Source organism: Lemur catta, chromosome 15, assembly GCF_020740605.2.
Source record: "Lemur catta isolate mLemCat1 chromosome 15, mLemCat1.pri, whole genome shotgun sequence".
In the NCBI taxonomy this organism is placed as follows: domain Eukaryota; kingdom Metazoa; phylum Chordata; class Mammalia; order Primates; family Lemuridae; genus Lemur; species Lemur catta.
Window position 1 is genome coordinate 24,411,786 of NC_059142.1, and position 7,039 is coordinate 24,418,824.

The following is a 7,039-nucleotide window of genomic DNA, read 5'->3' on the forward strand; positions in this document are numbered from 1 at the left end:
ATATGGAAAGGTACTTGACCTTACCAGTATTTAGAGAAATTCAACTTAAAATCATAATAAGAGAAACTTCCAGGTGAAGATGGTAAACTACCTCATTAAAATTACAATAAAGGTTCTTTATTTGAAAAACATAAACTCACAAGAATAAATAGAAAGGGAGAGGAGACCACAGCAACAAAATTTTGGAATCTGTAAAGCAAATAAATGAGAGACAACTGACATTAAATTTAAGAAAGCTGAATCCCAATCTAGGGAAAAAGAAAAAGAAAAAGGGGGGAGGGGAAGCAGGTTAAAAAAAACAATCTAGAAGTGGGGAAGGCTGGATAATAACCCACATTGGTCTCCATCTTAGCTCATGCTGCTATAACAAAAATACCATAGTAGTCTGGGTGGTTTAAACAACAAACATTTATATTTCACAGTTTTGAAGCCTAGAAAATCTGAGATCAAGGTGCCAGCAGATTCAGTGCCTGGTGAGGGCCTCTTCCTGGTTTGCTGGCAACTGCCTTCTTGCTGTGTCCTCACAAGGCCTTTCCTCCATAGGTACACGCTTATGGAGAGAGAGAGAACTCTCTCTTCCTCTTCGTATAAGGGCACTAATCCCATCATGTGAGTCCCATCCTCATGACTGAGTTCAAATCTAATTACTCCCCCAAAGGTCCCACTTCCAAATACCATCCAAATACCAAATACTTCCAAATACCATCACATTGGGAGCTAGAGATTCAACATTGAAATTTGGGTGGGGACGGGATACAAACATTTCCTCCACAACAGTCTACCAGGTATCTCAGACAATGAGGATGGAGGTGGAGTGAAAAATAGAGACTGATGGAAATCTTTAAAAAGTCATTAGGTTTCCAGATTCCCTTCCTTGCTTCATGTAGCCAGACCTTTAAAGAGGGTAAAACAGAGTCTCTGGAAAACAGATAACACACAAAGCTGAGGGCAGATTACTCTATAGAGAACAAGGAAGATTAAGTGAATGTTTAATCCAATGTTTAATCACCAAATGCTGATGAGGTGAAGGAAACCTATATCCTAAAGGAAAGAGAATGGGAAATGCTTCTGTAGGGATTCTAACTATTCTAAGACAAAAAGATTAATACTAATGACAAGGTTCCCCCAAGGAAATGGCTCAGTCAAATAACTCTAATTATGAGCCCCGTAAGTGAAGAGCCCTACTCTCAAACTCAGAACTTACAATCAGGTTTTTAGTGTCCTACTTTTAAATATGAGTGGGCATCCACAGATCACCAGATTCCTAAGGAAAACCTCAAAAATGAAAGAGAGCAAAACAAACAGAAAAAAGTAACCTGTAGAAAATAGATTCTAAAGATTCTATGTAGGAAAAGAAAACTTAAAAACAAACAAAAAATCTAAACAAAATAAAAGAGACTATAATTATTACTCTTGGAGAGTTAAGAGTAAACATTAACAAGAGCAGGAAGCCATAAAATAGAAAAAAAGAAAGAAGAAGAAGAAGAAAAAAAAAGAAGGCCAGGCACAGTGGCTCACACCTATAATCCCAGCACTTTGGGAGGCTGAGATGGGAAGATAATTTGAGGCCAGGAATTTGAGACCAGCCTGGGCAACACAGCAAGACTCCATATCTATAAAAAATAAAAAACTAGCCAGATGTAGTACACACCTGTAGTACTAGCTACTTGGGAGGCTGAGGTAGGAAGATCGCTTGAGTCCAGAAGATTGAGGTTACAGTGACACTGCTGCACTCCAGCTTGGGCAACAGAATGAGACCCTGTCAAAAAGGGAGGGAGAGAGGGAAGGAAAGAAAGAAGGGAGGGAGAGAGGGAGGGAGAGACCGAGGAAGGAAATTCACAGAACCCAGACTTCATCTCAACTAACTTCTATCCAATCCATGAATCTCCCTTAAACATTTCTGACAAAGAATAAGATAGTCTTATGTATGAACCTCTGCAATGACAAAGAACTTCCTCCTTCCCAGTAATAATAACTAGCCTTTACTGAGTACTAACTGTATGCCTATCCCTGTTTTAAGCCCTTTGAATGTATTAACTCATTGAAAGTTGGCTCATTCCAAATTTGGGCAGGTCTGTCTGTAGAAAGTTCAGACAGGACTCCCTCCTATCCTCATGGATCTCTTACTTAGGAGGAATGAGGACTTTCATCTTGAGAAGGGAAGCCGATGGAGAATATAGATGAAGACAGAGTTAGTGTTAATCACTGTGTTACATGTTTATCTACATAAGCACAATCTATACTGGGCTCTAAAATAATAGTAATAGTAATTGTTAATATTTATTGCTGGTCAAGGTGGCATACACCTGTAATCCCAGCCACTCGGGAGGCTGAGGCGGGAGGATCACTTGAGACCAGCAGTTTGAGACCAGCCTGGGCAACATGGCAAGCCCCTGTCTCTAAAATATATAAATTAATTAATTTTTTAAAATTTATTGAAGCATTTGATCCTTTTACGTGTATTTACCTCATTTAATCCACACAACAATCCTATATTTCTACAGATAAACAAACTGATGCTTTGAAAGATTAAGTAACTATTTTAAGTTTACAGAGCTAGTAGCCAGCATTCTAGCCCAGGCTGTTTGATCCAGAGGCTGAGCTGTTATTCATACCCGTCAGCACAAGTTTCAAAGTTACTAGATTTCTGAGAAGTATGTAATGGAAAAATCTCTGAACTGGGGGTAAGACCTGAGCTCTGCTCCCTCTTCTGCTACTTTTTCTGTGAGCTTGAGCAAACTGCTTTCTCATTTCCTTAAGTACGAAACAAGAGAGCTGAACTAGATGAACCCAAAAGCCCAAGTCTAACTCTGATAATCTACATTCCAATTAAAGTGTCTATACTCCTTCCCCATCTGGAATATGCCCACCATAACATTTCTTGGGGCATTCTATTAACATGTAGAGATGATGATGATGATGAGTGAATACATGAATGAATGAATGAATGACATCTTTAACATTTTCCTTTGCAAAAGGCTACCCCTGGTCAGATGTTCTCAGAGGAGGAAAGAGGGTTCTTGTCTCCCTTTTCAGTTTCAGTTGCTTTTCATCAGTTGGCCTCAAATCTCAGGCATAAATAAAGAAAGCCAACTTCACCTCAGGCCTTTCTCTCAAGGCCCAGATGTAGGCTAGAAGCAGAAAGTGAATATGCAGAGTAGCCAATTAGTTCACTGTGTGCCCTCATGACCTCTGACCCCTGCTGGGCCACCCCATCCATTAGCTGTCCTCTCCCCCCTCCACCCACCTCTCTCTCAGTTTGAATCGTTGTCCTGCCATTCTCTTTCAGCAAAGAAACATGCTCAGGCATTTGGCCAGCAGCCTCCACTTTCTGCTCTTTTGTCTCCTCCCTCTGTTGCCCTTGTTGCTAACCTGGTCACCACTCCTTGACCCTACCACTGTCGCCCCTCCTGGGGCTGGGGAGGGGCAGGGTTTCCTGGGAGGAAGAAGGCAAGCTCTTGCTTTTCCTTTTCACTTGGGTTTTATTCCACGAGTACTGATCCTACTCCTTATTGCACAAAATTCCCTGTAATGCTTTCTCTGGGATGATGATTTGTTTCAAAGGCAAGTGTTTTGCAAAGTCCATATGGGTGAAGGCAGCAGTATGTTCCTTCCAGATGTTGGCTATTCTTCTGTGAGGTTGGAAAATATGTATATAGTATATAAACATATATAATATTACTTAATACATACATATTCTATTGACTGCGAGGGGAAAAGTTATTTTAAGATTATGGGTGTGTTAGTATATATTTGTGAAATAAAAAGCAATCATCAAAAGAGGAAAATCAACTAATTAATTTTATTACACTTGAAAAAAGTCTTCCAAGTGTTGTTAGCATCTGTTAACTCTTCAGAAATCTAGCTCCAAAGAGAAAAGGAGCTTTTGGTGAGTTAATCAGAAAAGGGAAAGTGCCTGGCAGTCAGACGCACTGGATTTAAATCCAAGTTCTGCCACTTGTTGACCAGGTGACTTCTGGTAATGATAGTAGCTCCCATTTCTTGAATGCATTCTACGTGCCAAGCACTTTACACACATTCATCCTCATCATAAACAGTGAGGTAGATATTATCAATTATCTCCATTATACAAATAAAGAAATGAAGGCCAAGAAAAATTAAATTATTAGCTCAGGGTTGTATAAATAGTAAATGACAGAAAGGGAACATGAACAAGGCATTCATAGCTCCAGAGTTCTTAAGTCCAGTGCTGTACTTCTACCCAATTACAAAGTACAGTCCTTAAGTTATTTAACTTTTATGAGTTTTAGTTTCCTTACCTATAAAATGATCCATCATCTATCTGTAAAGTACCTAATAGCAATGACTAATGACTGAATGCTTACTATATTCCAGTTTTCTAAATGCTGACACTCCTTACTTCATTTAATCCTCACAAAGTCCCAATAAACAGGAACTATTATCCCCATTTTACAGAGGAGGAAACTGGGGCTTAAAGGGGTAAAGAAACTAACCCAGATCACACACAGGTTTTGAGTGGTAGAGCTGGGATTCTAACTTGAGCCTGTTCAGCCCTAGAGCCCATGCTCTTTCCACGTTCCACTCCATGACAATTGCCTCAAAAAGGCCTACTGAGGAAGATACGGTATATACGGGCTACAGGAACATAGAGATGGAGGAAATTAATTCCAACTGAGGATAACAGTGACAGCTTTATGGAGAATGTAGAAATTCTTTTGATGGAAATTTACTTGAATGACAGAAAGGCTCAGAAATACATCTGTTTCATAAAGTTACATAAACACACCCTTACTATGTACCAATGTTGATGCTAAAGAAGCAAGCGGGACCCTTGTCATAAGCATGCCTAATAAATAAATAAGTAAAGCAGATACTGTATCTTACTCATCTAAGTACTACTTGCCCCCTCCCTTTCCCTTCCCATCCCAACAGCATCTAGAATAGTACCTTGCACATAGTGGGCACTCAAGAGATATTGCCAAAAAGAATAAGTGAATGATACCTAAGGAAAGATTTGGTTCAGGGCCTTGCTACTTTGGGGGATGCTGTAGTCCCAAAGCTTGAAGACCCTCTTCCCTCTCATCTTTCTTCCTGCAGCTCCTCTGACAAGCCCACAGGCTGAGTGACAGGGGACCCTCTGTACCAGAGATGATTTATGGTTCTTTGTTATACAAATCCTTTCACATTCCTCCCCATTCTCTTTTTGCAGCCAATTCATCATGATATTTAAATGAAACTTTGGTTAGTGAACTATGGCTCACAACCCTGAAGACAATTGTTCAGGGCACCTTCTCTAGTATTCAGTTCTAAAAAAGACCATTTCTCTACCATGAATACCTTAGATTTTCCCACTTTTCCCAAGGACCCAGAGAAATGCCTTTATTTCTACCTTAGAGAATCCCAGGTACTCAGCCTGAGCAGTGAAAAGAAAGGGTGACATATAGCTAACAGGCATGGAAGACAATGCTTTGTAATTGCTCCATAATTAAAAGAAGAAGCCCCAAGGAAGATAAAACCATGGTATTTCAGCCAAGGATGCAGAATAACTTTGCAAAGATGCCTCAGAGGTGTTTTACTAAATGCTCTGGGAATCCCAGCTCTGTTTGGTCAATCTGCCATCAAAATGATGATGGCAAAGTAAAGTGAAACTTTCTTGATTCTTCATGCCATTAACATTAAGCTGATGGTATACTGATCCAAGTAAACCCTTTGTCATGACTATATGAGTAAAACAGGAGTAAGCACTTCCTGCCTCTGTCATTAAGCTTATTTCAATCACATCACTCCTGGGATGCAATATGTGCTGCCATTATCTTGACTGTGAGTACAGACAGTAGAACTGAGACTTAAACTCTTGGGCAAAAATCACATATGCATGCTAACTCTAATACAAGATCATGTAGAAATGGGCACTTTTTATTCTATTTATTGATAGTTATATACTATCACCTTACTGTGAAAAGAACTGTGGCTGTTAGATACTAATTACATGATATTTTGTAACCAAGATGAAATCATGCCTTCTAATTTCCTACTGCATGATGCTAAACAAACCTACTGTTTCTCTCTATGCCTCATTTTCCCTTTGTATACAATTAGGAGATGAAAGTTTTGCTTCCTATCCTCCTAAAAGAAAACTCAAAATGCAATGTAAAACAACAGAGAGATATTTTATAAAATAATGTGTTCCAAAAAAGTTGGGTATACATCTCAATTCAGTGAACCACATCATACTTTGAATGTACCAAAGAATCTCACATAATATTCTTTTAAAAATAATCAAGCCCCTTGTACACTATTAATAGTTTAGAACATTCAAAATTTTAAGTAATAAATTTGCTTTAAAAAGTTCAATTAAACTTACAAAGTTCCTTGAGTTCACCCTAGGCACTTGGTGGTATAAAATATTTTTATTACATATATTATCAGCTGAAACATTTATCATGTACTGTCCTTGCTTCCCACTTCTTAAATGTAAGGATTTACCTTTGACCTATATGGTGTTAACATTTTATTGTTCATTCCAAATGATTCTGTTTCTGTTTTGTTGTCTGCAAAATAAAAGTCTATCCCAAAGCAATTAGATGAAACAAAAGGTATGCATTTAAATGGAGAGCAAGGTTTTAAAAATATTAAATCTTTACACAATTTGTTAACATTCACATTCATTATTAATGATATCAAATACAACAATCTGATTTTGATTTTTCCCTAAGAATTTTGTCCCCAAAACCGAATAACAATTCTATGGTAGAACTATAGTTCCCAAACTGTGCCCACGGTACCCCATGGTGGAACAGCAGTCCATAGGGCAATACAGAATATTCAAAATTTTCATGACAACACAGTGATACTCAACAACTGTTGGAAATCCTGTGAACTACTAGTAGGAGGCACTCATAGTTTCAACATTAGATTTTATCCTTTTGATAATGTCATATCTTTGCAAAGGTGGGTTTTCTGCAGTTGCTGTGTGAAAAGCAAGTACTATGTGAATATCACCAAAGAACAGGAAATGAGTGTGGCAGTGTCCAATGTGAGCCCAAGGTTCAAGAGG